The sequence below is a fragment of the Macaca fascicularis genome, chromosome 15 (genome assembly GCF_037993035.2).
Source record: "Macaca fascicularis isolate 582-1 chromosome 15, T2T-MFA8v1.1".
Lineage (NCBI taxonomy): Eukaryota > Metazoa > Chordata > Mammalia > Primates > Cercopithecidae > Macaca > Macaca fascicularis.
The window spans coordinates 66888778-66915979 of NC_088389.1; the positions used below are offsets into that span (position 1 = coordinate 66888778).

A 27202-nucleotide genomic window follows, 5' to 3' on the forward strand; every position below is an offset into this window, starting at 1 on the left:
TGCTGGATGAAATACACAACAGGAAACATTAATGTAAAGTCAACCTCACAGGGAAGAAAGAGAAATCCTGTTTCCAGACACTGAGAGGAACTCAAGCCACAGCAACAAGCTCAGACTAAACCCTGATGAATGGTGGGACTGTGGAAGAATGCTGAAGACTTAGGAAAGGTAAATATTGAACTGCTTCAAAGAGTGTCTCCCATGGGGGAGAAAAATTTCCCACTAAAGAAGACCTCTTTGTCAAAAAGTATCAGTTTCTTGAGGAAACAAGTCACCCTGAGAAAGTCCATAGAGTTAACAAGTGGATGTTTAAACAGCCTAGGAATTTCCAACAATGAGCAATCTGTAAAAGGCTTTAACAAAAGTATGTTTAAAGAATAATGACATGAAAAAGAATAGAAACTGTAAGGTTTGAACAGGACATTAAACAAAAAGGGAAAGTTTACATGAAAAGAACCAAGCAGAGGCCGGGTGTGGTGGCTCACGCCTGTAATCCCAGCACTTTGGGAGGCAGAGGCAGGCAGATCATGAGGTCAGGTGTTTGAGACCAGCCTGGTCAATATGGTGAAACCCTGTCTCTACTAAAAATACAAAAATTAGCCAGCTGTGGTGGTGGGCGCCTGTAATCCCAGCTACTCGGGAGGCTGAGGCAGGAGAATCACTTGAACCCAGGAGGCAGAGGTTGCAGTGAGCCAAGATCATACCACTGCACTCCAGCCTGGGCGACAGCACAAGACTCTGTCTCAAAAAAAAAAAAAAAAAAAAAAACCAAGCAGAAGGTGTAGAAATAAAGAAATAAATGAACATGACTTTAAATTTAAAAGTAACAACAACAACAATAATACATTTGAGAGTTTAAAAGCAAGATGGAACTAAAATATAGACGCTACTAGTAAGAATAATGTGGGGAGGAGTCTAAAATAAGTCCTAATATAGTCACAATTAAATAATTGAAAACAATTTCGATTACCATCATTTGGGTAACAGGACACGTTGTGTATTTAAACAACAGAATACTGTTGAGCAGTTAAAAATGATTACGACTACTATGTAGCAAATATAGATAGATTTCAAAAGCACCATGTTAAGAATGAAAGCAAGTTGTAATATGATGCATATTGCCTGATACCATTCATGTTATTTTGATAAACCCATAATATAATGCAGCAAGCCCATGGATATATAATAAGTAGTTAAAACATAAAATCATGGAGTAAAAGAATACTTTCAAACATCGAGTTAACAGTTGCTTTTGGAAAGAGAATGAAGAAAAATCAAACTTGGCCTATTTTCAGTAGGGACTCTAACTGCATCTGCAATGTTTTATTTATTTATTTTAAAAAACAAAAGCAAAAACAATACAGTGTTTTTACTCCTAGAATACAGGTATAGGTTTGTTATGGTACTTTCTGTACTTTTTGATATGTTTAAATTTTTTCACAATTAAAAATAGGGAGAAAAATAAGAGATGAAAAACTGAACAAATTTCAGCTGAACATGGGGCTTACCAAATCTAATATTCTCTTTGCTTCCTTCAGTATGGAAGTGATTGTCTTTTCAATGAGAGCAACATTCTTTGAAGTAGAGTGTGGTGGCCATATACAGAAATAAAAATTCCCCAAGTTAATCAATGCAACCTAAAGATATGGGAAGAAGAGATTATCCTTTGAATGTAATCTTTCTCTGTCTGTACTTGTCCTATCACCACTATCCCCTACTTTTGTTAGACTTATTTAGAAACCTTTTTCAACGTAAACAGATGTACAAGTGAAATAAAAAGAGAAATGGTAACATATCAGAGGCAGAGTACTCATTTGAAGTAACTTTTTTGGTTCTCATAGTAAAGAAGTTGCTTTCACTCGATTTCTTGTTTTATGGTTCAAGGTGGTATATGATAACTGGTGAAAACCAGATCAACTGCATAGAACTTTATGGATTCTGACAAGAATGGAATGAATCTATTTGAAGGATTTATCATTATTCCATATCAATGGGGGAAAAACTTCAAAATTCAGTGACAAAAGGATAGTGTGACACACAGGAAGTATGTTTCCATAGTAAGAGAAAATAGAGAATTTGTAATTAAATCATTTAAGTCAATTAATAATTTAAGAGACAAGTTTAACACATCCTTTGCCTTTGATGTCAACTAGGGTTTAACATATTAATTGCTCCAGTCTGATGTGAGATAATGCAAATTTAATCCTGCAACTGCTCTTTCCTATTTATTTTCATTGATGAGTCTTTCATGGTTCTCCAGCATGAGATGTTTCTTTTTAAAATATTTATGATTGTGCTAAATATGTGTAGATTCCTTCAAAAAATCTCATTTTTCAAAGCAATTAAAAGTTAGAATAGGCCTCATTAAAATTCAGGAATAAAACTTGTCATTAAATGGAAGTAATTTGTGTGTTGAATACTAAAGGAATTGGCAGTTCTAGGCCAATGACGCTGAGCCCAGCCTAAAGCAGAGTGACAACTTCAGTGACTGAAACATGAGCTAAAGCGGAATTCGAAAAAGCCACAGTCAACTCTATTTGCATATATGAGAAGCAGAATTAGGTGTTTTTTTTTTTTTTTATCATCTTTTGAAATACACGTTGATTCAGTGCATGCAAAAGAAGGAAAAGTGCTTGGGGTTTAGAATGAGCAATAAAAGAGTATACAGAACAAAAAGAAAATCTGAGCATATGTCCTTGGGATAATGTTTCCATTTCATTCAGGAATGGCTGTTGTATAGTGCAGGTATTCTAAGCAGAGTAAAATGATAAAGAACAGCCCCTTCTCTGAACTTAGGCTTAGGGGAGCCAGACGTGGCTCGCTTTAATACTGAAGGTCCTTTAATGTTCTTGTCCAATGCTTGGAAAAATGATTTACACGGCTATCTTGAACAGGCAGAATTTAATTACTCATTGGATTTCAAGAAATATACGTATAAAATCTCCTTCTTTCTTATGCTTCTCTTACAACACTTATCCTTTTAAAAATGAGGTTAAGGAAGGTCCTGAGATACTATCCATGCTTTCTTCATTCCCTGCTATAATCCCCGTATCTTTGCTGCAAAAACTTTAAGTCATTGAAATCCCAGAAAGAGGACCTATGGCCTTAACTTTGCATATGTCAATGTGAATGGTGGGTGGAGGAACTGCAGTTTGGATATAAAAATGCTAAGACATTAATAGAAACCAGTTCTAAGGAGGGGATGTGGAAGGATGTCTCATCTTGGGATATCAAATATATTAAATTTACTATCTGACTGAGGAGAAATTGTCCAGAAGATGTATGTTGGATGTAAACATTTTATATTTAGCTAGAATTTTTACCACACATTCTGTCCCTCTCATTGCTGGTGAACTGGGCTGGAAGTCAGGTCCAGCTCCAAGGCCTAATAGCTGCTTCATGCTTCTTTCTCTGAACTCATCTGACCTTGACATTTCAGGAGACACGATACCTCCTGCACATAAGCTGCCACCAAATGCTGCTGGATCTTAAGGAGAAACAGGTTCCAGCTAGAGGGGGGAATGCAGAGCTCCTTCTTGCTTTCCTCAGAATGCTCCACCCTTAGTCAGAGGTAGGACAAGTGAGAGTCAACTACTAATGCACAAAGACTCTCATCCTTAAGTCAGGGTGAAAAGGTAGGGAAAGACCAACATTAGTCTTCATTTCACAGATAATTACGGAAGCACTATACGTACTAGGCACTGTTGTCAATACAAGGGTGAGGGTTTCTACCATTCAGGAAATTGCAATCTGGCAAAGTTTAGAGAACACTGAAGATTTCAGGAGATCAATACTTTTGATCTTTTATTTGAGGAAAACAAATCTTTTCCTTAACCAAGTTCTTAACCAATTGGGAAAGACAAAGTTAACAGCAAGGTAAGATCAAAATATCAGCTTTGGTACGATAGAGATGTTGACAAATACAGCTTAGATATGAGGCAACAACAGAATTTCTAATAATGCACTCAAGGTTAGATACATGTAACCTCCAAGTCATAACCTCCCCTGCTTGCCACATATGTAGAAAAGCAGACGTCAGACTATGCTTCCTGAAGAGTCATTTCCCAAGAGGAGTCAATTCCCAGGAAGCTATGTATATCCAGATGATTATTCTAGTTTTACCAACTAGGCACATTCCTTCTCTTTCCATGGAAGAATGTGTTATTAAGAGAGAGTTTTCTAACATCATCTTCTAGATTCTATCATGCCTGGTCTCCCAAGTAAAAGATAGGTAATCAACGAGTTTTGGGTCTGCCAAAATAATTTTATCACTAACATATTTTTTGCCAACTTTTTTTGGTTTGTGAAATCTCACCAGGTGGTGCTCTCCCTCAGACCAACATCTAACCCAGGACTTGAGGCCATGATTGTCCTTCATGGCTTCCATTTAATATGCTTTGTCTTTAGTATTATCCTAATTTCATGAACTTTTTGGGCATGGTCCCAATTCTGTCACTCTGCCTTTAATCATAATCTTTCATGACAATTCACTCAGGAAGACTCTGACTATTTTTCACTGCAAATCATGTGGATTCCTCTTCTGTGGCTTTAAAGGAGTGTGTCTTGGTAATTTCTTGCATGCTGTCCTCCTCTATAGGAGTCATTCCAATCTGCTCTTCAACATCTTTCCTTTCTTCCTTGCTGGATTTTGTTCAGTGCTAGGCACTCGTTCTGATATAGTTGCAATTAAAACAATTAAATAGTCCTCTGCTTAAACATTGCTTCTGAAACATGTCTGCATGTTGTCACCACCCGGGAAGCTTTAAAAACACTAAGGCCATATCCCACTCCCAGAGATTCTGGTGTATTTGTTCTGGGGTGTAGTTTCCCAGTAATTATAACATCACCAATGTCTGAGAACCACTGAACTAAAATACATCCCCCTTTTCTACGCTTTTTATTTTTTTATTTTTATTTTTATTTTTTTTTTTTTTGAGATGGAGTCTCGCTCTGTCGCCCAGGCTGGAGTGCAGTGGCCGGATCTCAGCTCACTGCAAGCTCCGCCTCCCGGGTTTGCGCCATTCTCCTGCCTCAGCCTCCCGAGTAGCTGGGACTACAGGCGCCCGCCACCTCGCCCGGCTAGTTTTTTGTATTTTTTTAGTAGAGACGGGGTTTCACCGTGTTAGCCAGGATGGTCTCGATCTCCTGACCTCGTGATCCGCCCGTCTCGGCCTCCCAAAGTGCTGGGATTACAGGCTTGAGCCACCGCGCCCGGCCTTCTACGCTTTTTAAAAGAACATTATGGCTCTTTAAAATTTTATGTTCATCTATTCTGACCTTGAAGTTCTGATATCTTCCCTGTCTAGTCTGTTTGCTAACATCGCAAGCAACCTCTTAAGACTCTCTCTTGCTTCTCCTTAACCAGTATGTTGCTCTTTATTTGATTTTAATTCTTCAATTGTTCTCATCATAATAGGAAGACTAAATAAGTTGACATATTTTCTTTATAGTAAGGATACTCTGTCTTTTATCTGACAATTAACAAAATCTACAGCTCTTCTCTGGGTGAAGCCTAAGCTGGATCTTAAATTAAAGGCAGCTTCTGACCAAATGTAAGGGTGACCCTTGGGTCTATGAGAAAGTTTTATGAATTTAAGGTTAGTTCCTTCATGTTTTTCTTCTGATAACTGACTAAAAAATAGAATTCAGGATTAGGGATCAATCCCTAACTGTCTACCTAGATATGGCACTAACATTAAATCTAGAACCTCATTAACGCTCTGTAGAACTCAGCTGCACAACAGATCTGCCTGTGAAACAGTAAAATAAAAGAACGTTGCCCATCCACTGGCACTGGTTCATCCACCACAGCACTGCATTCAACATGAGGTCCAGTCAGATTTGTGGAGTTCAAGGTCAGCCTGTAGCAGCTTCTGTCTGAGGCTTGCATGGCAGATCTCTGGATATGTTGCTATGGCCGGGTGCCTACAGATCATTATTTATTTTTATCAACTTTTTTTGTCAGACTCTTGCTCTGTTGCCCAGACTGGAGTGCAATGGTGCTATCTTGGCTCACTGCAACCTCTGCCTCCTGGGTACAAGCAATTCTTGAGCGTCAGCCTTCCAAGTAGCTGGGATTACAGGTGCACGCCACTATGCCTGGCTAATTTTTGTATTTTTTGTAGAGACAGGGTTTCACCATGTTGGCCAGACTGGTCTCGAACTCCTGACTTCAAGTGACCCTCCCATCTTGGCCTCCCACAGTGCTAGGATTACAAGCATAAGCCACCATGCCTGGCCCAAGTTATGTGGTAAAATACAAGCTTCTAAAACCAAAGGTATAGAAATACGCTTCTCTTGGGCCACAGCAGGTGCCTCAATTTCCAGGTATTATTTTTAGTGCCAAAGTTCCACTCTTTGTTTATCTCTCATGGTTGTTGAATTAGACCATTAGAAGGACCATATCTAATAGGCTCTTTCTTCATTCAATTAGAGATTGAGGAATAGGAAGAATCAGATCAAAATGCCAACTTCTTACTAATAGGGTTTTTGGAGAATGTGACTAAGTTGCATGACAACAGTGGCATTTTTAATGTTGCACCCCCAAATCAGGTTTATCCAATCACAGGCAACCTAGAAGAACACAGGGAACTCTTAAAGAATGAAATGACCAGTTTCTGCAAAACAGAAGGCTTGAAAGAGCAGACCACAACATGTGCTTCCCAAAGTTAGTCTGGTCCACTGAGGTTTTGTCCCAAGCTCATCAATCATCTAAGACAGTCTTCTAAAAGTAATCTGCTAACAGAAGTCCCTCCATATGAGAACGACCCAAGGGAAAAGAGCTTTGTTCCCTCCAACAAAGGAGAGATCAGATGTGAACACAGGGCCCATTACACCAGCAACATGCAAGTGACACCATAAAAAACTTGGCAGCCTTAGTCTGAAGAAGAAAAACAAGACTCATGATTACTGCAATGAGAGACAGCACTTGCATTAAATCTTAAAGGATAGGAGACACAGCATAAAAGAGATCTGTAGAAGCATCTTTGGCAGAAACAGCACCAGATAATAAGTTAGAAAAGTTGCAGATGAAGTGCTGTTTTAATTCTATCATCACAACGTAAGCTCTATCATTGCCGACTTAATTAGCTCATCTTTCCCTGTGTGTAAGTTAATCATATTTCCATTTAATATTTTATAAATCATCTCACAGAAAACATTTTCTGTGGCTCTTACAGTGTGCAAATAACACAGAAGTGGATCCCAGTATCTCCAATTCAACATATTTTCTGGTTTTCCTCTAATAAGAATCATATCCTGTGGAGCTGTGGTCTCAAGTGACTGAACTACAGACTTTGTCAAAAGTCACAAGGCTGGCAACATCCAGCTTCCTTCCACATGGTAGGTGGTGATGGCATAAGAAACAGCCTTGAAAAAGATACTTTCTTTGAGCAGGACTGCAAGTTTATCTTGAAATCAGGTAACAATCTATCCTCCAGCCAAGGAATAGAGAAAAAAAATGCTCCTGTAGGTTCCCATTCGTGGAAAAGCATCCATCCATTCCTGTGCTTACTGCACTCCCATGAAAAGAAGTCCAAGTGATCTTTAATGCATAAATGTTACAACTTATTAACACATAAATGTTGTAACTTATAAACATATAATTAGGAAAACATATGACTTTTCAATGATGTGAAAATCTTGTGTATGTGACAACACACACTCAAATGTAGTAGAATTTTAGTCTCCCTTACAATTTTTAGTTAGTTCGCTGTCAGGAAAATATAGAACTCTAGAATTATGAATTATGCAAATTTAATACATTAAAAATTCATATCAAGTGAAAGTAGGGAGGTGAGCATAGAGAATGCTAATCACTTTTAAAGGTAACAACTTTATTCTTAAATAGTGTCTCTCATTTTCTGGTCTTGCCTGGATCTTTGTCTGTATACCTTGACAGTTCCCACAACTGGAAACATCTGGCCACAGACTTTAGGAGATCTACCAAGTCTTTGTGACTTACATGGAAGTGCCCACATGGGTCATCAGACCTTAATTTTTCCAGTTTTGATGACTGAGCTGCTGGTCTGTCTCCTTTACCTCGCAGTCTCAGGATTTGGCCTCCACATAGGACCCAGACTTCTGATGAAAGGGCTTGCTTTGCATGCTCTCATCTTCCTCCCTAGAGCACTTCACAGTGCCTCTTAAAGCCTTATTATTAGCCCTGCTTTAAACATGAGGAGACCTCTCACCTCAATGACACAGTTGTGAAGATTAAATGAGATATAATGCATGCAACACCACCCAGACCCCAGGCACTCAATGAATGCAAGCCCCTGTCATCCTTTCTTCTCTTTCTAGACATTTACTGAAAAAGACTAAATATTACTAGATCTTAAGAGAGAGAGAGACTACAAGACAATAATAGTAGGGTACTTCAACACTGCACTGTCAGCATTAGACAGATAATCTAGACAGATAATAAACAAAGAAACTCCGGATTTAAACATGTCTTTAGACCAAATGGACCTAACAGACAATTACAGAACATTCTATTCAACAACTGCAGAGCATGCATTTTGTTTTCCATCAGCACATGAAACATTCTCCAGGATAGACCATATGTTAGGCCACAAAACAAGTCCCAACAAATTTTTCAAAATGGAAATTGTACCAAGTATCTTCTCAGACAACAATGGAATAAAACTGGAAATCAATACCAAGAGAAACTTTGGAAACTATACAAATGCATGGAAATTAAACAACATGCTCCTGAATGATGATTGAGTCAACAAATAAATTAAGATGAAAATTTAAAAAAATGATTGAAGCAAATGAAAATAGAAACACAACATATCAAAACCTGTGTGAAACAGAAAAAACAGCATTAAGAAGGGAGTTTATGTCAATAAATATCTACATCAAAGAAGGAGAAAAATTACAAATTAAGAATCTAACAATGCATCTCAATAAACTAGAAAAGCAAGAACAAATCAAACTGCAAATTAGCAGAGGAAAATATAAAGATTACAGCAGGGCTGGGTGCAGTGGCTCACACCTGTAATCCCAGCACTTTGGGATGCCAAGGTGGGTGGATCACAAGGTCAGGAGATTGAGACCATCCTGATCAACATGGTGAAACCCTGTCTCTACTAAAACACACAAAAAACATTAACCAGGCATGGTGGTGTGCTCCTGTAGTGCCAGCTACTTGGGAGTCTGAGGCAGGAGAATCGCTTGAACCCGGGAGGCGGAGGTTACAGTGAGCCGAGAGCGTGCCACTGCACTCCAGCCTGGTGACAGAGCGAGACTCTGTCTCAAAACAAAAAACAAACAAACAAAAAAAAACAAAAAACCCAGAATAAAATATAATAAGAGACTTAAAAAATACAAAGGATCAACAAAATGGAAAGTTATTTGAAAAGATAAACAAAACTGATAAACCGCTAGATACGCTATGCAAGAAGAGAGAAGATTCAAATAAAAAAATCAGAAATGGAAATGGAAACATTCAACGGATACCACAGAAATACGGAAGATCATCAGAGAATATTATGAACAACTATACATTGACAAACTGGAAAACCTAGAGGAAATAGGAAGTAGATAAATTCCTGAAAACATATAACCTACCAAGATTTAATCAGGAGGAAATATAAAACCTCCAACAGACTAATAGTGAGGTGCAAAACTGAATCAGCAATACAAAGTGTCCCAACAGAGGAAAGCTCAGGACTGGATGGAATCACAGCCAAATTCCATCAAATGTACAAAGAAGAACTGGTGCCAATCTTCTTGAAACTAGCCCAGAAAACTGAAGAGAAAGGAATTCTTTCTAACTTGTTATATGAGGCCAGAATAATCCTCATACTAAAACAAAATAAGGACACACTGAAGAAAACTACAGGCCAATACTTCTGATGTACATATATGCAAAAACCCTCAATTAAATGCTAGCAAACCGAATTCAACAGCACATCAAAAGGATAATACACCATGCTCAGGAGGGGTTTATTCCAGGGATGTGAGGATGGTTCAGCATACACAAATCAATAAATGTGATGCATTGCATCAATAGAATTAAGGACACCAACCGTATGATCATCTCAACAGATGCAGAAAAAAATTTAATAAAATTCAACATCCCTTCATGATAAAAAGCACACCAAACTAGGCCTATAAAAACATACCTCAAAATAATAAAGGCCATATATGACAAACCTACAGCTAACATCATACTGAATGAGAAAAAATTGAAAGCCTTTCATCTAAGAACTGGAAGAAGACAAGGAGGCCTACTTTCACTACTCTTATTCAAATTAGTATCGGAAGTCCTAGCCAGAGTAATCAAGCAAGAGCAAGAGAAAGAAAAGACATCCAAATTGGAAAAGAGGAAGTCAAAATGTCCTTCATTGCTAATAATGAGATTTTATACCTAGGAAAATCTAAAGACTCCATCATAAAACTTTAAAATTTCATATGTGAATTCAGTGAAGATGTAGGTTACAAAGTGAACATACAAAAACCAGTAGCATTTTCATACACCAATAGTGATCTAACTGAGAAATAAATCAAGAAGCCAATCCTGTTTACAATAGCTTTAGAAAAACAAGTCAACCAACCCAGGAATAAACTTAGCCAAGGGAGTGAAAGATCTGTACAAGGAAAACTACAAAACACTGATGAAAAAAATGGAAGGCGATACAAACATGAGATGGAACACTTTTTACTCATGGATGGCAAGAATTCATATCATTAAAATAACCATGTTGCCCAAAACAATCTACAAATTCAATGCAATCCTTATGAAAATACCAATGTCATTCTCACAATCCTGAATAAAAAGAGCAAAGCTGGAGGCATGATGCTACCAGACTTAAAAATATATAACAAGGCTATAGTAACATAAGCAGCATGGTAGTGATATAAAAACAGACAAATAGACCAATGGAACAGAATAGAGGACCCAGAAATAAAACCACGTATTTACCACCAGTTGATCTTCAACAAAGCTGACAACAACTTACATTGGGGAAAGGACGCCCTCTTCATTAAATAATGATAGGAAAATTGGATAGCCATGTGCAGAAAATGAAACTGGATCCCTATCTCTCACTATAAGCAAAAATCAACTCAAAATGGATTAAAGATTAAATCTAAGACCTGAAACCATAGATGCACTCAAGGAAGACCTAGAGAAAACTCTCTTGGAGATTGGCCTATGCAAAGAATTTATGATTAAAATCTCAAAAGCACAGGCAGCGAAAGCAAAAATGGACAAATGGGACTATTTTAAACCAAAAAGTTTATACACTGCAAAGGTGATAATCAATAGAGCAAAGAGACAGCCTGTTGAATGAGAGAAGGTACTTGCAAACTAGTCATCTGACAGGGGACTAGTATTCAAAATATACTAGGAACTCAATTCAAAAGGAAAGAAAATTAAATAATCCCATTAAAAAGTAAGTAAAGGATACAAATAGACCTTTCTCCAAAGATGACATACAAATGGCTAATAGGTACATGAAGAATGGTCAACATCACTAATCATCAGAGAAATACAAATTAAAACCACAATGATACTTTGTCTTACTCCAGCCAGATGGTTATTACTAAAAAGAGAAAAACACACACACACAAATGTTGGTGAGCATATGGAGAAAAGGTAATTCTTATATGCTCTTCATGGTAATGTAAACTTGTGAACAACACTATGAAAAACACTTTGGAGAGTTCTCAAAAAGCTAAAAATGAATTACAGTTAAACTCAGTAATCCCATTGCTAAGTATCTGCCCATAGGAAAATAAATCAACATATCAAAGGGATACCTGACCTGAAATGTTTATTGCAGGACTACTAACAATATCTAAGATATGGAACCAACCTAAGTGTTCATCAACAGACGAATGGATAAAGAAAATGTGATATGTATACACAATGGAATACTATTTGGTCATGAAAAGAAATAAAATCATGTCATTTGCATGGATGGAATTAGAGGTCTTTATCTAGAGTGAAATAAGCCAGGCACAAAAGGACAAACATTGCATGTTCTCACCTATATGTGGGAGCGAAAACATTTGAACACATAGAGTTAGAGAGTGGAAAGATAGATAACAGAGACTGGGATGGGTAAGTGCTGGGGTGGAGAGTGGGGATGATGAAGAGAAGTGGGTTAAAGTAAACAAATGTATAGTAAGATAGAAGGAATAAATTCAATGTTTGATAACAGAGTAGGATAACTATATAACTATACTTAAATGTATTATATTTGGGTGATGGACATTCTAAATACCATGACTTGATCACTATGCATTGTATACATGTAACACAATTTCTTGTGTATCCCACAAATTTGTACAAATAAAAAAATCCCCAAATACAAAAAAACAGTGTTTCATGAAAAAAAAGTGGCAAGTGCAGCTTGAAATTCAATCACAGTAGTAATTTTTCTCAAGATAACCATCATACTTCCATATGTAGCAGATGAATTTTATGTGTACTTCCCATTTCATCATATAGAGTACTAAAAAGACACACTCAAGGAGTAAAATTTATTAAAATTATTTTTTACTTGCCTCATGAAGGACATGCTTAATTGAAACTTTTTCTTCCCTGCAAGTACATGGCTGTGAATTATACAATTATTACTGGTCCATTTTCACTCGGTGCCACTGCCTTGATTTGTGCTGTGTGCCAGCAATTTTACCTGTGATTGATCTTACATCACGGGTATAAATGTCAATATAATGAAAAAGACATATAACTTCTTATCATTGTTATGGAATTAACTTTGACTTTGCAGAGTCTCTAATAGTTATCAGGATCCCAGGGGTCCTTGAACCATACTTTGAACTGCTAACCTATGCTTTAGATATTGCATGACTTGAAATGCTTTAGGAACTGTGATGTCCCTTAGTAAGGAATGTCAGTTCCATTATGAGGATGTATTACAAATTTTATAATGTGTGTGTGAGCATGTGTTTGAACCTATGGCGTGGCACATTATCATTACAGATCTATGAGAAATGCCCTTTCTCCAAGCTTCTATTTAGGTTGGTGCAAAAGAAATTGTGGCACCAAATAATCTGTTTTAATAATTTTAACCTCTTCCCTTTGTTCCCCATGCTCTAGGAGTGGTACCTGCTTCCTGCAGTTACATCTTCTGTGAAAACTTCGGTGCTCTCTTAGTGCCTGGTGTGGATATAAACAAAGACCACTCATATGAAAAAAAATAGTTGCTATCTATTCAGAGCTTGTTAATTGGATTGAGTCACCCACCATTACTTGCATTTGGTAGAGGCTCTCAACAGGCATGTGAGTGGGAAAGTTTTGCAATGCAAAAAGGTAGAGGCTTCAGATATGCCCTGATTGCAGGTCGTCAGCATGAGGAAGCTGGAGGTGGACTAACTAGAAGAGGGCATCTTATGTGATTGGTTTGGAGAACATAGTTGCCTTTTTCTGGTTGGTCCTCAGTTGAAAGCAGAGGAAAAAATAGGGAAGTTGGTCATCATTGACCAAGTCCTGACCATTTTTGGCCATTTACTGCAGAGGTTATGGATCAGAGTTCTGTTTTTGAATATGGTCTGGCCATTGTTTGTATATTCAATTTCTCACTGGTTAACAATTCTTTATATTAAGTTCACCCTGTTAAAATAACTGGTATGGTTACTGTTGCCTAGGTAGACTCTGATGAAAATCACTAAGCTGTTTGCCTATGATTAATCTGCCACTAATAATTAACCTTAGAAGGTTGCTTATAATATAGCAAAACTACTGCGTAAACTATTGGATGAACATTTAAATCACCATAATTTACCACAAAGATCGAAAATGAAGAATGACAAAGGAGGCAGATGAAATGCTAGGATGATCCACTATCTTGGTCTGCTTGGGACTGAGGAGTTTCCAGGTAGTAGGACTCAGTGCAAATATTGGGACAGTCTAGAAAATTAGGAGAGTTGTCTACCCTACGGCAATGCCCAATGTTGTACAGTGCTAACAATCTTTTTTTTTTTCCTTCTCCCAAACACTACAAAATACTTCAATCGATGAGAGCGGCATTCTGTTGGATTCTCCGTGGGTGGGGACAATCAAACACCAAACATGTTGGGGTGGAGCAGCATAAGTAATTTTATATCCCACTTCCTACTATAAGTACCCCTCTTTCTCCAGGTAAACAATGATCTGAGTTTTGAGGAGGCAAACTATTTCCTTAATATAATCAGTCAGCACAGGTGTTATTCAATCTGTGCCTTCTACACACTTAACATGGTTCAATTTATTTTTTAAAAAGCTTTCAGAGACAATGTTATTTTTAGAAACAGGAAATACTCTCTCCCCCCCCCCACCTCCTTATATAATGTTGGCTGAGGATAATTACGAACATTCACAGGTGATATTTAAATTAGGCAAAAGGATATATGTGTTCCAAAACAACTGAACAAAGGAAACAGATAAACACAAAGTGTTTCATGTTTGAAGACATTTCCTCTGGCTCTCTAACAGAGAGCAATTTAATTCTAAAAGAGCGCGTGTATTGATTCAAGTGCTGGCCCCTCGATACTTAACAGATGAATGAAGCCCATGAAAGGGCACTTACTGTTCACATTTCCCAATATGAGAGAACAGTATTAATAAAGGGAGGGAGTTAATTTTAGAAAATGATACTTCCCACAAAAGATTGCATGTATTGAAAATCTTTTATAAAATAGAGTTGTAGGCTATTAGTACAAAAAAATACATGGCTTGTGAGAGAATGAGTTCAGAGAGAACATTTGGGGAGAATGGCTCTGGCTGCTGCTTTGAATAGAGATGACAGTCACGGATACCTGAAGCCAAATTGAGATTAGGGGAGTGTCTAATCTTGGGAAGGTTGTGAAAATGTGTGTGTCTGCTTTTCACTTTCAGTACTTCTGCTGCTTCTGCTCACTCTCCATATTTCTAGGCTACAGGTGTCTTCAGCAAGTGTGGACTGTTGTCTCAACTATTGGCTGCTAAAATTGTGGCTACAAGTGGTCCTGGCTTGAACAATGGGAGGTGTGATCTCTCCAGAGAGTTTATACCTGAATTGATTCATTAAAAGAATGAAAAAGAATGCTGGCAGATCATATGAGGCTTCTTAAAAGGAGCATCTGATATCTATGACATATAACATATAAACAGGTAAATCACCTTGTTGTGAGTTAAGTCACTGGCCAAGGAGATGAGTCAGGAAGAAGAGGTATTAACAGTTATTTAGATGGTCCGGTTCTTTGGGCAGTGTGATAGGTTTTTAATAAACATTAGTGCTTTTAATCTTCACAAAAATTCCATGGTAATATCCATGATTGAAAGGGTGAGTAGATTGAGGGTTGGAGAAGACAACTTATCCCAGAGTGTTCAGATGGCTATGAATTGGCCTAATCCATTTGGTCTGCCTTAACTATTAGGTGCTTTTCAATAGATGAGGGTAGCCAGTGTCAAAGAAAAAACTGCACTGGCTACTTTAACAGGCGAAAAAAAAAAAAAGAAAAGACTTTATTCAAGGCTATTACAATAGAGTAGAGAGACTAGAACTGTGGCTGAGCTCAACTCTCCTGAAACAAAGAGCTGAGACAGGTTGATCTTAGGCCAATTGATTTTGTTAATTGACTTTACCCAAAAGAAGAAAAAATACTGTGTCTAGTATTTTCATGACAAGGGGTAGTTTTACAACTTGAAAGAAGGCACCTGACAAAGTTAAGCTACTGTCCTAGAGAACCTGGGAGATGGAGTGCTGTCTTCCTTGATGATAACTTTTGAAAGCAATGGCTTTCTGCCGGGCGCGGTGGCTCACGCCTGTAATCCCAGCACTTTGGGAGGCCGAGGCGGGCGGATCACAAGGTCAGGAGATCGAGACCACGGTGAAACCCCGTCTCTACTAAAAATACAAAAAATTAGCCGGGCGCGGTTGTGGGCGCCTGTAGTCCCAGCTACTCGGGAGGCTGAGGCAGGAGAATGGCGTGAACCCGGGAGGCGGAGCTTGCAGTGAGCCGAGATCGCGCCACTGCACTCCAGCCTGGGCGACAGAGCGAGACTCCGTCTCAAAAAAAAAAAAAAAGCAATGGCTTTCTGCTCTTTGAGAAAGCCATTCCTAGTTGTAAAACTTGGAAGAGGCTTTTAAAAATATTTACATCTTTAAAAGGGCAGAGAAAATAATGTATAATTACAACTTTTCTAAAGCAAATAAGTGCTCTTAGGAGGAGGTTAGGCGCCTAGGCAGGAAGAAACCTGTTTAAAGTTTAGTCAAACTGAGAAGAACATTGAGGTCATCTTGATCAGTTGTCCATTTTGTTTCAAGAAAACCAGGCATCCCATTGAACCACTTAGGAAAGTTGTTTTATGTAGTTTATTTTATCAGATTTCTGTTGTTGAAAGCCTAGTTGAACCATCTGCTGAGACTTGGCAGTAGAGGATATTTGCTATGAGCCATCAGGCATTTAGTGAGGGGAATTTCTATGGAAATCAAAAGGAAAACAAAAATTAATGATTGGAGCACACCAATTTTTGAGTCTAGAGGTCAGCCAGTCAAGATTTCTATACACTGGGCTTTAGGATTCTTAGAGGGTAGAATGAGGACATCAGGAGCAATCTGAAGGATTTCCCAATCTGAATGTTTTAGTGATGGCATAGACATCAGAGAGGCTTTGGTGAGATTGTCCAGTCATAGTTATTTTCTGGAGTAGATGATGGAAGATTTGGGAATTCCACACAGAGCAGTTTCAGACACAAGTCGCCCATACTTGATCTACTGTTGAGATGAGTCATTTGAAGTTTATATCAGTCATGGATTCAGCTCACAAGGTTTCTTCAGGTCCTGGTGAACAGGTCAGCTACAAGACAGTCTAGGGTCCCAATAAGGACACAGACAGTTAGGTTTTATTTTTTGATGATACCACATTAAAAAAGTGGTAAATTATCCTCAATCACAAAATCAGCCAAATAATAGATTTGGCTTGATTATTTACATAATCGTAGCAAGAATGGTAATTTTATACACCTTCTTAATTTTTCTTTGCTGGAAGTTTTTATAAGAAGTTTCAGATTGCACTTTTAAAAGCTTCTTGAGGCTAGAAAGTAAAGAACTTGTCACCAGATTTCACCAGCAGTACATATATATTTGGATGAATTCCTCTCTTCTTGAGGTTCTCAAAATATTTTAATGCTCCTGGGCCTGCCAGGAAGTGACTTTCCTTACTCATTTCTAAGGCTGGGAATCCTATAAGCCAGGCACTAGGATGGTTTTCCCAAGAGGGCTTTGTTAGTATTGACTCCATAAAGTGAACCTTCATTCCTTAAAATTGTCTGGTCATATTTGATTCTGTGTGTGTCACGCTCACATATGATATTCCAGTGAAAGTCTTAGTTATATAATCAGTGTTTCTAATTATGCTTGTTACCAGGAGGACAGATTCTTACCTAATCTATGCAAATCATTATATTGCCATGAAAATAAGAATACTTCAGAGTTTCTGAATTGTGGAGACAGCAGGCAAGAAGAAAAAAAGTTTCATTTCTGTTTACAAAAGCATAATTTACTATTTTTTAAGTGAATTATATGTAGCTTAAAAGAAAAGAGAAAAAAGTTTTTTTATATCAAGAAAATAGAACATTAAATCATCAGTAATATTCCAAATCCATAATCATTTTTCATCATTTAATTCAGTCTTACAGAATTAATTCTTGTTCACTTGATACTAGGTTAGCAATATCATGCGCCCATCAGCTTCTCCATCAGAGTTTTGGAAATCTGGAAATTTTGACTTGGTCTAGTAGTATGGGCTCAAAGTTTTTAGAGCAAGGCCATCAGAAGCCTATGTCGCAGAGTATTTAGTATAGTTCCTTCCATGGGTCTCTGTAAAAAAAACCCCTTTTTGAAGGGTTTTTTTGTTGTTGTTGAAGACAGAGCATTCTTGTCTGTTGCTGATTGCAAGCACTTTCAGGAAAGCATTAGGGTAACACAAAAATATACAGACAATCCCCAACTATCACTTAATGATTTTTCCACTTTAAAATTGTGTGAAAGAGATACATACACATTCAGTAGGAATTGTACCTTTATAACCCATAACACATTTCTGTTTTTTACTTTCAGTACAGTATTCAATTACACGAGCTATTTAACACTTTAATATAAAATAGGCTTTGTGTTAGAAGATGTTGCCCAACTATAGGCTAATGTAAGTGTTCTAAGCATGTTTAAGATAGGCTAGGTTAAGCTATGAGGTTCGGTAGGCTAGGCATGTTAAATGTATTTTTGACTTACGATATTTTCAGCTTATAATGGTTTTATCAGCTGTAACTCCATTGTAAGTCAAGGAACATCTGTATCTGTGGATGACAAAAGACTACAAATTGCTGTGATTAAAAATATAATGAAAGTTCATTATACGAATAATGAACTGACAAAGATATTTGGCTGTTTCTGTGGCATACATTTAAAAAACGCTGGGTTATGACTGACAGTACTATACTCTAGTTCGATATAAGGCATAGCAAAGCTAGAATGTATCATGGACAGTGAAAGCATTGATAAGTTTTTAGGAATTTAACATAATGTCCAAAATATTTATATTAACAACATTTTACCTGTAAAAATATAACCTAAGAAAGCACGGCATATTTTACTTGACAACAATTCCCATGAAATTCAGCATCCCATAAAAACCTAATTTTTTTTTTTTACTTCTTTGCTTACAAGGAGAAAGATCCTTTATTACTTTCCAAGGGCCCTCTTTGAAATCCTAAAGTCAGTTTTAGGTATAAAAAATATTATTTAGGATTAGATTTTTGGAAGACAAAACATCAACTGTTGTCAGGAGGTTTGAACAGTTAAATCAGACTATGAGTTACTGAGAAATGAGATTTTGCTACTTATTTAACCAAAGTGACAATGAAAAATTTCAAAAATAAATATAGGAGATAAAATAACTATAAAAATTCTAGCTCCTTTACAAGTAAGAAGACTCTGTTTTTTAAATATTCAAGAACATAATGAAGTCAACATGAAGCACAAGAAATTATTCTAATAAAACACAGAACCTTTACTTCCTGGATAGATGATACAGTTTGGACATGTGTCCCCAAATCTCATGTTGAATTGTAATTCCCAGTATTGAGGTGGGGCCTGGTGGGAGGTGATTGAATCATGGGGGTGGATTTCTCATAAATGGTTTAGCATCATCTTCTTGATGTTGACCTCATGATAGTGACTGAGTTCTCTGGAGATCTGCTTGTTTAAAAGTGTATGGCCCCCCTCCACACCCCCCTTGTTCCTGCTTTCGCTATGTGAAGTGACTGCTCCCCTTTTGCCTTCTGTCATGATTGTAAGATTCCTAAAGCCAGCTCAGAAGCTGAACGGACATTGGCACCATGCTTCCTATAAAGCCTGCAGAACCGTGAGCCAATTAAACCTTTTTTCTTGATAAATGACCAGTCTCAGGTATTTCTTTACAGCAATGCAAAATGAAGTAATACAATAAATTATTCAAAGGTAAAGAACACTATTTACAAACTCTTATTAAGAGCAGACCAATAATCTAAGAAATATATGTCACTTTAACAGAGGGAAACAAACTCTAGTTTTCTATCGGTATAGTACTGATACTACAGCTCATTAAACAAACAAACAAATAAAAACAAACAAACAAACAAACAAAAAGTAAAATCTTAGCCAGTATTGATCACTAGTAGTAAAATTTCTTTTCTGTAAACCTTTATAGCTTTTCAAATCCATTCAGGCTTTCTCATACACTTTTCATCACTTTTCTGGTACAACCATTCATCTTATTTTAGGATAATTTTTTTTTCCCTTAACAAAACCACATCCCACATATCTTATAAATTTTGCACAGAAAGTTCTTTTCCTTTGCCCCCATGGCTTCTCATACTTTCATTTGCACACATTGATCATAATTTTTAACTATTAGTGACTTTTATTTCGCAGAAGAAACTGGGAAGTGGATAATTGTAAACTGTCTGTCACATGCCAGCATTTTGTGGCCAACTAGCAAAGCTAATGGATATATGATCTCACAATTTCATAGGTCTATGCTTCCTTATAGTACAATTTCTCAATGTTTATCAAGCATACTCAAAGAAGAAAAATATTTATCAACATACTTAAATATATGTAGCCTTTCTATACCATATTATAAAAGAAGCCAAAGTATATAAACTTAAGTTTATGTTTAGTAATCAATGTCTCAATATTTAATCTTATTTAGAGATGATCTAGATATTTAATAACTATCTATTACTTAATTTAGCATAAGTCTAAGGTTGTAAGTTACCAGAAGGTATTTTGGAAACTATTTTAAGCATACATATCATAAAGCGTAATTGTTGAAATAAACTAATCACACAAGATGCCTGGTTCCTAGTTAGCCCACCTGCAGCCTCCGATGAGGGCGTACCTGAAGCCTTCCCTTTTCTTCCCACAGCCGACCTCTCCTGCCCCTCTGCCTGCCTTTGAGTATCTTCCAGATGCAAATGATAGTGGCTAGCTCCCGTGCTACAGCAAGCTCTGAATAAATAGCTTTTGCTCATTCTCATGCAAGTAGTCTTCCTTTACTTCCACACATTCATGAGAAACTATTTCTAATATCTACTTTGGTATTTATAATAATAAGCTACTAATATCAACAATAAACCCCCCACTTCTAACATTCATTATGTCAATTGGCATAGTTTGTGGTATAGCAGGAGATACAGAAAACTGAGGTATTTTTGTGACAATTATATCTGGAATATGGTCTTTCTCATTAAATGGTAGCTGATGATACCTAGAGTGTGAATTGATTGGAGAAACTGATTTCCTTAATTATCTTAATTTATTTAATTCCCTTGTCCTTCTTAATTCATCAGTAACACCTGATGGATCTACCTCTAAAACATATCTCAGTTCCTTACACTTATTTTCATCTCTCACTGCTAGTATCCTGTCCACATCACCATCCTCTCTTGCTTGGACTAAAGCAATCACCTCCTAAATGGATGTTTCTCTTTCTATTGCTCATATTTATCTAATCTCCACAGAGAAGTCAGAGGAATCTTTGAAAGATACACATCAGTTCATATTAGTCTCCTGTTTAAAACACTCAAATGGCTTTCCTTTCTATCTAGAATAATCTTATTTTGATCTTCTATCTCCCACTTAGTATAGCTTGTCCTGACCTCTCTGATATTTTATTCTTCCCTTCACACACTAGTCCAAGGTCTCTCTGTCCATTCTATTTCTTACACATGCCAAGATTTTCCTATCTGAAGACACTTACACTTGATCATGACACAATTCTCAAGATCATCATTGATTTATCTCTTTCTGTCATACCCCGTATTGATTCCATTCATAAATATTATTAACCCTACTTTCAGAATGCATCCAGCCTCTAACCATTCTTAAACCATCCATCCTACCACCTGGTCCATGCCAGCATCCTCTTTTGCCTTGATTATTGTCATAGATTCCTATCTAGGCTTTCTCTCTACAGTCCTTCTCAACAGAGTAGCCAGTCAACTTGTTAAACAAAATTCCAGCTATGTCATTCTTGGCTCTAAAATATCTCATCTTGATATCCTCTGCTCAGAACCCTCCCACTTCACTCACAGTAAAATTCAACTGCCTGTAATGCCCACAGCTCCCTGCACCCCAATCTCAATTCCCTGTCACCCATTTTCACTTCATCCAAATGGGCCTTATTGCAGTACCTTTAACATGCCAGACACTCCTTCTCTCTCAGGACATTCGCACATGCAGTATTATCTGCCTGGAATGTGCTTCTTCCAAATATTTCCATAGTTTGCTTCAGAATTCTTTCAAGTCTCTGCTCAAATGTCTCCAAATAAATGTGACCTTCTCTGATCACCCTATCGAAAACAACCCCTTCTCTCATCATCTTACACCCAGTATTCCCTGGCTCCCTAACACTTCTTCCATCCCTTACTCTGCTTTATTTTGCTTCTTAGACCTTTCACTTTTTAACACATAATATTTTTTACCTATTTATTCTGATAGTCAAGAAATCAACTAAGGCTTTGACAATTCTGTGACATACAAACAGAACTGCAGAGTAGAAAGTTCTGAGAAATGAAGGGCCGTGAAGATTAGAGCTGAGTGCCCACTGTAGGGAACGATCTCATATCAAAGGGAATCATTCAAAAGTCAGAGAAAGCGTGGGTGCTGTGGTTTGTTTGAATAATTTAGGCAGCTCTACAACCAATGCACCAGAGTTGGGTAATTTTCTGCTCTATTTTTCCAGAACATGAGATGAAGCTATCACTGACATTATTCCCACTTTCAAAAATGTTCACGAAAAGGCAAATCTGAGATAAGTGGCACAAAAACAAGCTTGTGGTATTCACTTCAGGTATTGCTGAGCTATTTAAATGAGAGCAAGCAATTTGATTCTCTCATTTGGACTATTTTACTGAAAGCAGAATGTGAAATTTATGTTTTGTTTTTAAAAGTCTTTTGGTTTCTCTGATTTGATTTTTTTTCTGCTTTGCTGAAAAAAATAAAGCTGCTTAACTTATTCTGTATTTTTTTTCAAATGTCCAAATAGATTTAACATTGTGATAATAACTTGAGCTAAAATTAAACTAAGCTAATTTTAAAATCACATAATTTTTCTAATATCTTTAGCTAGAGAGATTTAAATACACATATTTTCTGGTAAAAGAGGAGTCTGAAATTTCACACACATCCCACAGGAAAACCAAATGAAAGAGAGGCAAAACCTCCTTGCAACAGATGAAGAGTAGTTTTTCCCCATCAACTTTGAGGGGCTCAACTTCATATCCTTCCCACTCCTGGATATGTTACAGAGTACTTTCATAAACCTAATGTCATTTTATCCTCTGAAAATTCTATGGAATTGGCAAGATAGCTATTTTTGTCCCTATTTTATAGTAAAAAAAAAAATCCAGATATCATGTGATTAAGTGACTTTGATGAAATCACATCTCTAGTAGGAATATATCCATTTAGGAGAAAATAGCCATCCAGTCCCACTTCATAGTGAAGACTTAATTGCCCGACTTCACATAAAAGTGGAGTGCCCTCTCTCCAGTAAACCTTAGCAGGATAATTGATGTTCATAATCAGATTTTGTGGAATGGCAGAGGAATTATGAAATGGGGTCACCATCCTGAGGGCCCTTCATATGCAAATAATTCACCAGAAACATGAATGAGAAATACTCAATCATTTCTTCTATCGTTTGTGCTTCGAAACATGTCCTTGAAGGAGAATAGATCAGGTTATGCACTTGCTTAGATGGCAGGTGGACCATACTTTTGGAACTTAAACTAGGAAGGCCTAAGTTGAATGTAACATCAAGCTGCCATCTCCAAAGGGAATCAAGAACTGTAGACCAGCGGTCGTGATTTTAATTCTTGGTGCCCTCATTACCCTTCTACATATTTCTGTAGAATAACTAAGTGCAAAGTGTTTTCAAATAAAAATAGCTATATACAGTCAGGATACCGGGAAATCTAAATTTACTTGAAAGAAGAAATAAAAGTTTGAATCTTCACTGTCTACTTCTAAAATGAAAGAAAATTTGTTGAACCAACCTCGTTCTGTGAACTATTTCAGAAAAAGAACAAACACAGAGGAACTTCAGCAGTGTCAGCTGTCATCATCAAGTTCAGACTTGAGTGTTTTTTTTCCAGGTTCTGCCAAAAACCCAGCTGGGAGAAGTGGTACTACATGACCTATGCTATTCTATCTCCTTTAGATACTTCAAATTCTATTCCTAAACGGGCTTAACCACTAAACAGTAGAAAACTGTTGTTATGCTCCTTAGTGCATAGTTTCACTTGTTTTAATGTTTTCTCTGATACTTTATCAAATACTAGTAACAGCAGCAGCAACAACAAAAATCCAAAACGGCCATATGGAATTTCTGGCTACAACATTCTGTTGTTTACTCATGGCATATCTTTAGTACCTTTGACAGGGCTGCACAGACATTAGCTGTTCAGCAAATATTTGTTGAGTAAAGGCTACTTTAAGGGATTGATTTTTATCCTAAGCTCATTAAAATGCTATTGAAAGGTTTTCATGGGAGAAGTGACATGATTAGAATTGCATTTTATTACATTTACTCTTTCAGCTACCTGTGAAATGGATTAGAAAAACACAAGTAAAGAATTTTAAAAAAAAATTAAAAATATTGTTGATAAAGTGATTCTTGTTTTAAGATAACAATCTTACTAATGTGTGTCTCACTGTAAGCCTTTTACTTAAATGTATACTTTTTATTACCATGGGGAGAATCCCCTCATCTTATTTTAGTTGTTTTAGGTCTGACATTTAAACAGGTCATTGAATGTTGTCAAACTTTTTCAGGGAAGATACTTTGAAGGTAAATAGTAGAATAGATGAAAAAAAAGAGGAAAAAAAGAAAATAAATGGTGTGAAAGAAAAGGAGACTGAAAGCACCCAAAGTATGGTTCTACAAGTTTATTAATGGCTGGCCATACGTACTTAAGCTTAACTACAGATGCAATCCTCATTTTGTTCACCCAGGGATACAAAACCCTCATTAGTAGTTGGACATCAATACATGTTTGTAGAATTAGCTACTTAATTAAGTCATTCTTATATTTTCCAAAAGTTCTCATGTTCCACAAAGGAAGCTATACTGGACATATTTTATTTTTATTCCTTTCTCCTGCCTTCTCTGTCGGAGCAGAGATGCCTATGAGGTTCAAGGAGGTGTGGATTTCTTTTTTCTTTCTTTCTTTCTTTCTTTCTTTCTTTCTTTCTTTCTTTCTTTCTTTCTTTCTTTCTTTCTTTCTTTCTTTCTTTCTTTCTTTCTTTTTTGTGGGGAGAGAGGGTAATAAAGCAATAAATACAGTGAAATGGTCTTTTCCTCTTCCCATTGTGGAATTGATTTTGTTTTCCTAGGTTCATTTTTAGCGTAACTTTATACGCTAGGCTGGAAAGAAATCAACTCTGGAGTTTGAAGTGCATAAATTCTTTCTTAAGAAGACTGAGAGTTTGCCTGCATGTAAATTCACGTTTGTAGTCAAAGGCAGAGGAGAATGTAGCCTATGCTTCTGTCCTGTTGTCACTTAGATGGCTCATTTGCACTGATAATAGCCAAAACTGGCTTATTAATCCCTCACACATATTTGTCTGGCAATAGAATTGTTCCTCTCTAATTAGGACCATGCACAAAATTGGACAAGAAGTGCCTCAGGCTATCATTCAACACTCTATCACAGCCAGACCATCCAGCAAAAACCTTCGAAAATGCCCTCCATCTCTTTCACATGCAAAGTATCTGCAACTAAATTAAGATGCTAATGACTACGCTGATGACTCCTGCATGAAGATGTTGGAGTGCCACTGAGAAGGAAATGTTTCTCCACTGCCAAAACTATTTAGAATATTTCAAACAACTAGATATTTTATTTCTGTGAGGTCCCCTGCTCCACAGGTTTTGAGTATAGAAATATAAACTTTATTTTTTCATCACTGAAGGCTGCAATTGTGATGGGTCAGATATGAAAATGGGGTGTTCTAAATATCATTTCAATATCGTTCCTCCAGCTACATCAAAAAAGAAGTTGCGTGGACCTCTTGACCTCATCAGGACACTGCCTGGGAAAGGAGATTCCAATATTTTGTTTAGGTCCTTGGCCTCCTTATTAGCCCTTCATCCCTGCTGTCTTTAGTTACTCTCCTGTTATGGCTCATCTGTTTTCATAGATATGCCTTACTACAAAGTACTTTCCTTCACTGGAATAACAAATTATTGTGTAAGAAGTGTTTTTAATGTAAGTTTACTATAAAACTAAACTAATTCTCTCATTCCCATTCCACATCTGCTTCTCCCTCCCATTCCTCAGTCTTCTTTCTTCATCAGTGATACCTCCACCTTACATCAAGGCAGAAACAGGAATGTCATCCTCCATATCTCTATCTTTACCACCCTCACATCTGTCCATCAAGTGATCTCAATCATAATGTATAAATATGTCTTAAATCTGAGATTTTCTTCATTTCCACTGTTACCACTCTATTACAAGACACCTTTTCTTCCAATTGGACTCATATTATAGCCTCCAAGTGGGTAATATCTAAATGTAATAATGGAGAGTATAGTAAGACAATATAAGTATTTATGTATTACTAGTACGCAGGTGGAAAATATAGTTGAAAACAATTCTCCAGAATAAAATTAATGACAGACATTTAGGTTTCTTTGCACAAATTAAACCTCAAAGCGTTATTGGTGTATTGAGGGTGTAGACGAAATATTAAGTAAATGCAGACCTGCAACATTCTCCTGGAAGTGACAGATATCTATTTTATGTTTTATATTTGTAGCTCAATTCCACTTAAAATATCATGAGGATTAAGTTTTGTATTTCACAAGAAACATGTCAAATAGGGTCCAACCAGCTCCACACACAAGTGAATGCTTGGATAAGATAAAGAATATTTGGAAACCAAAAGAGTTAAATCACCGTGAGATTAAAAGGAAGAAAATATGAAGCATCAGAGCTGTGAGCAAAGGCTGCTGCCAACAACCTCAACAGGTTATTGAAAATATATTGAAACCTTAACAGTTTGGTTTTGTGTTAGATAAGCAAAAGGATAACTGTTTATCCATTTATCTTAAATGCATAGAAAACCAGCACTATACTTCTTCCCTAAAGCCTGAAGACTTCCCCATCTCTGAAATGCATACCGGAAAAGCACCATCCACTGCACCCGGGAAGCAGCAAGAAGGTTTGTCTTCCATTGACGTGTCCATGGGGAAAAATGAAAACTTCAAAATGGTGTTAGAAAAATGTGTGTGGTCAAGACATTAAGAGCCAAGGAAACACCCTATTTTCAGTGCTGACTAGGAAACTGCTATGTAAGGCACTTACACAGTCCAGAGCATATTTGACTTCCCCCAAAACAATACAAAATGACAGGATAAAGGTGAGCTCATAGTGAATTTATCCAAATCACACAGAATGAACCACTGTTGGAGAGAATCACAGATTCAGTAAGTAGAAGAATTTAGATACTTAGAACTAGAAATAAACAAAATAGTCTGAAAGAAAATTTACAATAAGTTTATCTAGGTGTTCAAAAAGATATCCTAGAACAGAATTCATAAGGTAGGAATAAAAAATGCATAAAAAGAATTAGAAAATTGGAAAAGAACCCAAGTAAGTCTAGATATGAACATAACTTTTTAAATTAAAAATATATTTTATATTTTTAAGTAAAAT

General features: G+C 36.9%; 1 long non-coding RNA gene across 1 annotated transcript in view; it reads right to left on the minus strand.

The window, feature by feature from the left end:
* The window catches only part of LOC102143967 (uncharacterized), a 365500-nt gene that overhangs the window by 50764 nt on the left and 287534 nt on the right, over positions 1-27202 (minus strand). The window lies entirely within an intron of this gene.